Source organism: Moschus berezovskii, chromosome 1 (genome assembly GCF_049115385.1).
Source record: "Moschus berezovskii isolate FMDL1 chromosome 1, NW_MosBer_1.0, whole genome shotgun sequence".
NCBI lineage: Eukaryota > Metazoa > Chordata > Mammalia > Artiodactyla > Moschidae > Moschus > Moschus berezovskii.
In genome coordinates, this window is record NC_142460.1 from 92095411 (window position 1) to 92105127 (window position 9717).

Below are 9717 nucleotides of genomic sequence, written 5' to 3' on the forward strand. Positions count from 1 at the left end.
AATATTTGTTAAGTAAAAGAAGGAAATATAACAACTAGGATATGACTCTGAATAAGGGGAGTATGTGTATTTAATTGACCCGTTTCCTTTTGCAGAGTGGAGTTTTACAAAGTAGATTGGACAAAAATAATGTCAACTTTCATTTCAATGTATTTGTTCAACACCAACAACAGAAGAAAGACCATGTTGTATGCCTTGGGGAATTCAAAGATGTCTCTTCCCACATGGATTAAAGTTAGCAGGGAGAGGAAAACTCCTATTCATGCTTAGAAGCCCAGTCCATCCAGTACCTTCTCATGGTGACTTTTGTCAAATTCCCTAAAGAGGAGTTAGTTTCTTAGTCTCTTCATTTCTTCTTATCACTTAACATGCTATATCTTGATTTATTTATTTACAATTTTGTTAAATCAGGACAAAGCACCATATAGTGCCCATCTCTGTAGCCACAGAACCTAGCACAGAGCCATGGAGAGCACTTAGACATTTGCTGAATGACTTAGGTGATGGGCCATGTAAGCAGATGACCTTGAAATATGAGCACTGGGCTTTAAAGGTAAGAAAATGGCATTCAGTGTTGAAGTAATAGAATGTATATATAATTTCTTAAATTTGATAAATTTAATGATAGATTTGGAAAAAATGATATAATTAAGCTGCACTATAGTTAGGCATGAATGGAGAGCAGCTTATATAACACTGCTGTTGTATAATTCCAATTTTAAAATTCTTTTCTTTTCTTTGATACCTTTCTTTGAAACAGATGATACCTATTAAAGTGGATAATTTAATCTTAATTACATACATATAAGAACATACATATACATACAGTAGTGATTTCTAATATTGGAAGCAAAAAAAATCTGTAAAATATGGGCTACACCAACAATTGATAGAAGTATTTAGGAATTAAGGTGTAAGAGTTTAATTATGCTTCTCTGTGTGTGTGTGAAAGAGAGAGAAAGAGGGAGGGAGAGAGAATTACTGGAGATGACCAAAGTTAGCAGAAGTAATGTTACCAAACCAGCAAGAGCCAGCAGTGCCTGGAGAAAATTCTCCAATTATTTAAGATTCAAAGGTGTGTATGTGTGAGATGAAGATGCCACATATTTCATAAAGACAAGGTGGGCGGGGACTAAACAAGGCAGCCTGTCTAAAGCTGCCTGTGACTCAGCGCAGACTCAGAAGGCAGAAATGCAAGGCCACGATGAGGACAACAGCAGGTGGAACTTTTCTGATGATAGACTTTAACTGAAGCCTCTGCCTCGGCCTGTCCTTCCTTCCTTCATCCCTTGTGAGGGGGACCAGCCGCCAGTCAGCAGAAAGCAGTGAATGGTAACTAATCCCATGGATGCACCCCAAATTCCAATGAGTGGGCATGTTTTTGGTATCAATAAATAAGAACACTGGTATATCCTGTCAGTGATCAGTTATGTGTCACCCTGGTCATTAAAAGCTGCTTTCCTCAGGCCCACAGGGAGTTTTTGGAAGGTTCCTGAGAGCAGGGAAGGCTGGGCAGGGGTATCTGTGTCAAACCTCTCCCCAAACAGCTTCCTTTGACCCCCAGTGCCCACTGAGGGTGTCTCAGCTGCCTGCCACCAACCAGAAGAGCCCATCAGTTCTTTATTTCAGGTGTATAAGTGACACATTCACAGAGCCAGGAAGTTGATGGAAACGTGCGCTGTGTCCTTGATCTAAGCCTGTTCTTCCAGGCGCCACCCGCCTTTGCCATGACACCCTCTCTCTACATGCACAGCATCCCAGTTTTGACCAGCTTGCCAGACAAAATATAGGACAACCAGTTAAAGTAGAATTTCAGGTAAACAATGAGTGCTTTTTAAAATATATGGATGTCCCAAATAGTTCACAGGCATTTTATGCTGAAATTTTATTTGTAAATAATTCAAATTTAACTGGGCTTCCTGTAATTTTATTGCTAAATCTGGCCACCCTACTTTTAATGCCTCCTCTCCTTCCAGTGTCCCCACTTCTTCCCTCTTCCCAGTCTGTGAGTTTCCTTCTGCTGTGGCAAGCCCCCAACCTTCTCTTAGGCTTTGGACAGCACTGCTGCTTCTGACAGGATCATCCATCACGCACATTCTGTCTTTCTGCTCCCTCTTCATCTCTCAGTGGGAGAAGTTTGGTGTCTGAACATGGATGAGAGGAGGAAAGACTAGGTCTAGATGCCTTGCTCCCTATTTCCACTTTGATTTTGTTTTATCAAGTTTCCTCTTAGCAGGTTCGATGACACAAAGTCGCTATAACAATCATGTCTTGATGTATTTAAAATGAATAACCAGCAAGGATATCACATGGAACTCTACTCAATGTTATGTGGCTGTCCTGATGGGAGGGGAGTTTGGGGGAGAATGGATACATGTATATGCATGGCTGAGTTCACTATTCACCTGAAACTATACAACATTGCTTGTTAGTCAGCTATACCTCATTACAAACTAAAAAGTTTAAAAGGCCAAAAAGAGAAAGAAACCACTAACCCAAAAGGCTTTTCAGGTGTCCCTAGTGGTAAAGAACCCACCTTCCAATGCAGGAGACATAAGATCGGATTCAATTCCTGGGTTGGGAAGATCCCCTGGAGGAGGGCATGGCAACCCTCCAGCATTTTTGCCTGGAGATTTCCATGGACAGAGGAGCCTGGCAGGGCTATGGTCCATGCGGTTGCAAAGAGTCGACATGACTGAAGCAAGTTAGCACACAACCCAAAGATCGCTATGGGACAGATTCTGCCAAAAGTGGCAGTAACACATTGGAAAATACTGTGCTGTTTCTTTAACATTTACGTGGCCTCGGAGATTTCAAAAGAAATGTTTTATGCATAAAATAACATCATAAAAGAAAAGCCTGCTACTTGACAGTTTCCCTTTAATAGAAAGATTTTTTTCACGCCCATAAACATTTGATGCCTACATTTGTTAGGGAGAAAAGGAGAGTATGACTTCCCTTTTGGATGTAGAGAGTCAAGATTCACAGAGATCATGAAAGTGATAGTCGCTCAGTTGTGTCTGACTCTTTGCGACCCCATGAACTACACAGTTCATGGAATTCTCCAGGCCAGAATACTGCGGGTAGCCTTTCCCTTCTCCAGGGGATCTTCCCAATCCAGGGATCAAGCCCAGGTCTCCTGAACTGCAGGTGGATTCTTTACCAGCTGAGCCACAAGAGAAGCCCAAGAATACTGGAGTGGGTAGCAGAGATCATATAACTTGCTTAATGAAGATGGCAAAAATGCTATAGCTTCCCTGATTAAATTAGCACTCCACTGAAATTTAAAGCTTTAACTACTGTTCCAGGTACGTTTCTTTTTATGTGGCTTTGGGTGTGTGTTTATATTTTAATTCTAGGGAGTGGCTTGTTATTATCATTTTGAAAAGTCCAGTGGTTCCTAGATTAAATGAAACAGATTTTTCCAAGGGTGGGGGGGTACAAAACAACAAAACAATCATGCCTTGAACAGCATTGTTCAATCCATCGGTCAAGGGTCCTCACTGGGTTTAGGATGAGATGTAACTTTGTACCTTAAGCTAAAGGAGAGCCTTTCTCCCTGCCCCCCACCCACCTCAAGTCACATTATAAAATCCTCATTGCATAGCTTGGGACTGCAGTCTTGGGACTGCAGCGGTCAGGGCATCGCAGTCTCACCAGTCCATCACACTTGAATCATCCCTCCCTCTTTGTTTTACACTCCCTTCTAACAGCTGGACAATGCCCCATCCCCAACCTATTTCTCTTCTGTTTGTGCTTAATTCTTTTGTTTGGATTTTTACTGTTTTTTAGTTAATAAATTTTATTTTTTAGAGTAGTTTTATGTTCATAGTAAAAATGAGCCAAAAGTACAGAGAATTCCCATATAGCCCCTTCCCCCAACACCTTACAATCTCCCCCACCATTGACATCCCCCATCAGAGTGCATTTGTTACAATCGATGAACTTATGATGACGAATTATTAGCACCCAAAGTCCATTGTTTATGTTAACGTTCACTCTTGGTGTATACTTTATGGATTTTGACAAATGTATTATAACACGCATTTGCCATCACAGTGATGTACAGAGTAATTTTCCTGCCCCAAATATCCTCTGTGCTCTGCTGATTCATCCTTCCCTCCCTCTTAAGTCCCTGGACACCACTGATTTTTTTTTTAACCAACGCCATAGTTTTGCCTTATCCAGAACGTCATATATTTGGAATCATAAGGTACGTAAACTTTCCTTCATGTCTTCTCATGGCTTAATAGCTTATATCTTTTTAGTGCTGAATAGTATTTCATTGTCTCAAGTATCATAGTTCATTTATTTATTCATGCCTATTCCTATACCATTTCGTAGACTGCAGCCATGAAATTAAAAGATGCTTGCTCCTTGGAAGAAAAGCTATGACCAACCTAGACAGCATATTAAAAAGCAGAGACATTACTTTGCCAACAAAGGTCCGTCTAGTCAAAGCTGTAGTTTTTCCATTAGTCATGTGTGGATGTGAGAGTTGGACTATAAAGAAAGCTGAGTGCCAAAGAACTGATGCTTTTGAACTGTGGTGTTGGAGAAGACTCTTGAGAGTCCCTTGGACTCCAAGGAGATCCAACTAGTCCATCCTAAAAGAAATCAGTCCTGAATAGTCACTGGAAGGACTGATGCTGAAGTTGAAACTCCAATACTTTGGCCACCTGATGGCAAGAGTTGACTCATTTGAAAAGACCCTGATGCTGGGAAAGATTGAGGGCAGGAGGAAAAGGGGACGACAGAAGATGAGATGGTTGCATGGCATTGCCAACTAGATGGACATGAGTTTGAGCAAGCTCCAGGAGTTGGTGATGGACAGGGAAGCTTGGTGTGTTGCAGTCCATGTGGTCGCAAAGAGTCAGACACAACTGAGTGACTGAACTGAACTGAACTGATACCAAAAGACAATTCTGTGGCTTCCAAATTTTGTAATTATGAATAAAGTTACCATAAACATACATGTATAGGTTTTTGTAGTGGATGTAAGTTTTCAGTTCGTTTGGGTAAATACCAAGGAGTGCAGCTGCTGGATCATATGGTGAGAGTATGTTTAGTTCTGTAAGAAACTGTCAAACTGTCTTCCAAGGTGGCTGCACAATTTTGCAATTCCCTGAAGCAGTGAATGAGAATCCCTTTTGCTCTACATCCTTATGGCATTTGGTGTTGTCAGTGTTCTGGATCTCGGCCATTCTCATGGGTGTGTGTCGTTTAGTTGCTCAGCCATGTCTGACTCTTTTGTGACCTCATGGACTATAGCCTGCCAGGCTCCACTGTCCATGGGATTTCCCAGGCGAGAATACTGGAGAGGGTTGCCATTTCATTCTCCAGGGGATCTTTCCAACCCAGGGATCAACCCACATCTCCTCCATTGGCAGCAGGATTCTTCACCACTGAGCCACCAGGGAAGCCTCTCATGTGCAGTGGAATCTTATTGTCCTAATTTACAGTTTTCTAATGATCTTGATGAAAGTGAAAGAGGAGAGTGAAAAGGTTGGCTTGAAGCTCAACATTCAGAAAACTAAGATCATGGCATCTGGTCCCATCACTTCATGGGAAATAGATGGGGAAACAGTGGAAACAGTGTCAGACTTTATTTTTTGGGGCTCCAAAATCACTGCGGATGCTGATTGCAGCCATGAAATTAAAAGACGCTTACTCCTTGGAAGGAAAGTTATGACCAACCTAGATAGCATATTAAAGAGCAGAGACATCACTTTGCCAACCAAGGTCCGTCTAGTCAAGGCTATGGTTTTTCCAGTGGTCATGTATGGATGTGAGAGTTGGACTGTGAAGAAAGCTGATCGCTGAAGAATTGATGCTTTTGAACTGTGGTGCTGGAGAAGACTCTTGAGAGTCCCTTGGACTGCAAGGAGATCCGATCAGTCCATTCTAAAGGAGATCAATCCTGGGTGTTCATTGGAAGGACTGATGCTAAAGCTGAAACTCCAATACTTTGGCCACCTCATGCGATGAGTTGACTCACTGGAAAAGACTCTGATGCTGGGAGGGATTGGGGGCGGGAGGAGAAGGGGACGACAGAGAATGAGATGGCTGGATGGCATCACCAACTCGATGGACATGAGTTTGAGTGAACTCCGGGAGTTGGTGATGGACATGGAGGCCTGGCGTGCTGTGATTCATGGGGTCGCAAAGAGTCAGACACGACTGAGCGACTGAACTGAACTGAATGATGTGTGATGTTGAACATCTTTTTGTAGCTTACTTGCCATCCATATATTTTATTCAGTGAGGTCTATGCTCAGGTCTTTTGCCTATTTTTTAATCAGATTGTTTCCTCGTTCCTGAGTTTTAAGAGTTCTTTGTATATTTTGGATAGCAGTTATTTATCAGATGTTATCTTTTGAAATATTTTGCCCAGTCTGTGGCTTGCCTTCTCATTCTTTTGATATTGTCACAGAAGTTTTTAATTTTAATGAAGTCCAGCTTATCAATTCTTTCTTTCATGGATCATGCCTTTGGTGTTGTACCTGAAAAGTCATTACCATACTCAAAGTCATCTAGGTTTTCTCCTATGTTAACTTCTAGGAGTTTTATCCCTCTGTGTTTTACATTATGTCTTGATCCATTTTCAGTTAATTTTTGTCAAGGGTGTAAAGTCTGTGTCTAGATTCATATTTTTGCAGGTGAATGTTCAATTGTTCCAGTACCATTTGTTTAAAAAGCTATCTTGTTTCATTGTGTTGCCTTTGCTCCTTAGTCAAAGATCAGTTGACTATATTCATGTGAGTCTATCTGTAGGACTTTTTATTCTGTACCATTGATTTGTTTGTCTGTTCCTTTAATAATAACACACTGTCTTGATTACTGTAGTTTATAAAGTACTTAGCTTAAAAGTCTCAAAGTTGAGTAATATAGGTCCTCTGTTCTTGTCCTTCAATATTGAATGGGCTATTCTAGGTCTTTTGCCTCTCCACAGAAACTGTAGAATCAGTTTGTCATTATCTATAGAAAATCTTGCTGTGGTTTTGATTGGGACTGCACTGAATCTATAGATTGAGCTGGGAAGAGCTATTAATAACTTCTTGACAATATTGAGTCTTCCGATCCAAGGACATGGAGAATCTCTCCAGTTATTTTGTTCTATGATATCTTTCATCAGTTTTTATAGTTTTCCATATATAGATGTTGTACATATTTTATTGGGCTTTCCTAGTGGCTCAGTGATAAAGAATCTGCCTGTCGATGCAGGAGATGCGGGTTCCATCCCTGGGTTGGGAAGATTCACTGGAGAAGGAAATGACAACCCACTCCAGTATTCTCGCCTGGGACATCCCATGGACAGAGGAGCCTGGTGAGCTACAGACTATGGGGTCACAAAACAGTCAGACATGACTAGATGACTAAAACAACAACAACAACATATTTAGTTAGATTTATACCTAAGTATTTAATTCTGTTGGTTGCTAATGTACATGATAATGTGCTTTTAATTTCAAATTTTGTTTGTTCATTGTTGGCATATAGGAAAATAATTGACTTTTGTGCATCTTGTATCCTACAATCTTGTTATAGCTGTTTAATAGTTTTAGAAGATTAAAAAAAATTCTTTCAAATTTTCTACATAGACAATCATGTTATTTATGAACAATGATAGTTTCATTTCTTCCTTTCCAATCTGTACACCTTAAAATTTTTGTGTGTGTGTCTTACTGAATTAGGACTTCCAGTACAATGATGAAAGGTAGTGGTAAGAAGGGGACAGTTCAGTTCAGTCACTCAGTCATGTCCAGCTTTTTGTGACCCCATGGACAGCAGCACACCAGGTTTCCCTGTCCATCACCAACTCTGGAAGCTTGCTCAAACTCATGTCCATCTAACCATCTCATCCTCTGTTGTCCCCTTCTCCTCTGCCCTCAATCTTTCCCAGAATCAGGGTCTTTTCAAATGAGTCAACTCTTCCCATCAGGTGGCCAAAGTACTGGAGTTTCGACTTCAGCATCAGTCCTTCCAATGAATATTCAGGACTGATTTCTTTTAGGATGGACTAGTTGGATCTCCTTGGAGTCCAAGGGACTCTCAAGAGTCTTCTCCAACACCACAGTTCAAAAGCATCAGTTCTTTGACACTCAGCTTTCTTTATAGTCCAACTCTCACATCCACACATGACTGATGGAAAAACTACAGCTTTGACTAGACAGACCTTTGTTGTCAAAGTAATGTCTCTGCTTTTTAATATGCTGTCTAGATTGGTCACAGCTTTTCTTCCAAGGAGTAAGCATCTTTTAATTTCATGGCTGCAGTCACCATCTGCAGTGATTTTGGATATTCTTGCCTTAGAGGCAAGAGAAGCTAGAGGGGGACATCCTTGTCTTATTTCTGATCTTAGCTAAAAAGTTTTGAGTTTCTCAGCATTAAGCTTGATGTTAGCTGTAGGATTTTTTGGAGAGAAAGGGGAAGAAGGTTTTATCAAGCTAAGGAAGTTCCCCTCTATTCCTAGTCTGCTGAGAGATTTGGTCATAAAATGGTGTTATGCTGTGTGCTGCGCTGTGCTAAGTCACTTCAGTTGTGTCCAACTCTATGAGACCCCATGGACTGTAGCCTGCTAGGTTTCTCTGTCCATGGGATTCTCCAGGCAAGAATACTGGAGTGGGTTGCCCTGCCCTCCTCCAGGGGATCTTCACGACCCAGGGATGGATCCTGCATCTCTTATGCCTGCTGTGTTGGCAGGTGGGTTCTTTTACCTCTTGAGCCACCTGCGAAGTCCATAAAAAGGTGGTGAATTTTGTTGAATGTTTCTTCTGCATCTATGGATATGATCATATGATTTCTTTCTCAGTCTTTTGACATGATAAATTACATTAATTTATTTTAAAATGTTAAACCAACCTTGCAGACCTGGGATAAATGCCAGTCAGTTGTGGTGTATAATACTTTTATTCATAGTTGGATTTGATTTGCTAATATTTTGTTGAGAATTTTACATCTACGTTTATGAGAGATTGATGTATAGTTTTATTTTCTTCTGATGTGTTTTTCTGGTTTTATTATTAGGAAAATGCTGATCTTACAGAATGAGTTAGGAAGACTTCCTCTGCTTCAGTCTTCTGAAAGAGATTATAGAATTGGTAGAATTTCTTCCTGAAAAGTTAAATAGAATTCACCAGTGAACCCATTTGAGCTAAGTGCTTAATTCTTTTTTTCTTATGTTGACTGCACCATGAAACATGCAGGATCTTAGTTCCCCAATCAGAGACTGAATCCATGTCCCTTCTAGTGGAGGTAGTGTAAGTGCAGAGTCCTAACCACTGGACTACTAGGAAATTCCAGTGTGCTTAATTCTTGACACATGAATGCTGTGATTAAATGAATGTGATTCTATGTGGAGACTTGATTACACTATGGGGCATTTGAAGGTAATACAACAGCCTTGTACATATTGGCAGGAGCTTCATCTGCAGGGAGAAGTCATTCTCTAATGAAAGCAGTTTGGAGTCTCTGCTTAGATCAGAGATCAAGTTTCTCTGGGAACTTCCTTCAACATCACTCACACACATCTACAAGTCTGAGCTTGAACATCAAGTTTGTATCATGTGATCACCTTTTATACCCTATGGCTACACTTGATTGGATCAGGGATGGACAACTGACATAAGCTGGACCAATCAGATTCTCTCTCTCTTTATGGATTTGAGATAAGACCAAAAGGCAACTATCTAGTTTTCGCATAGAGTTGGGACTGAG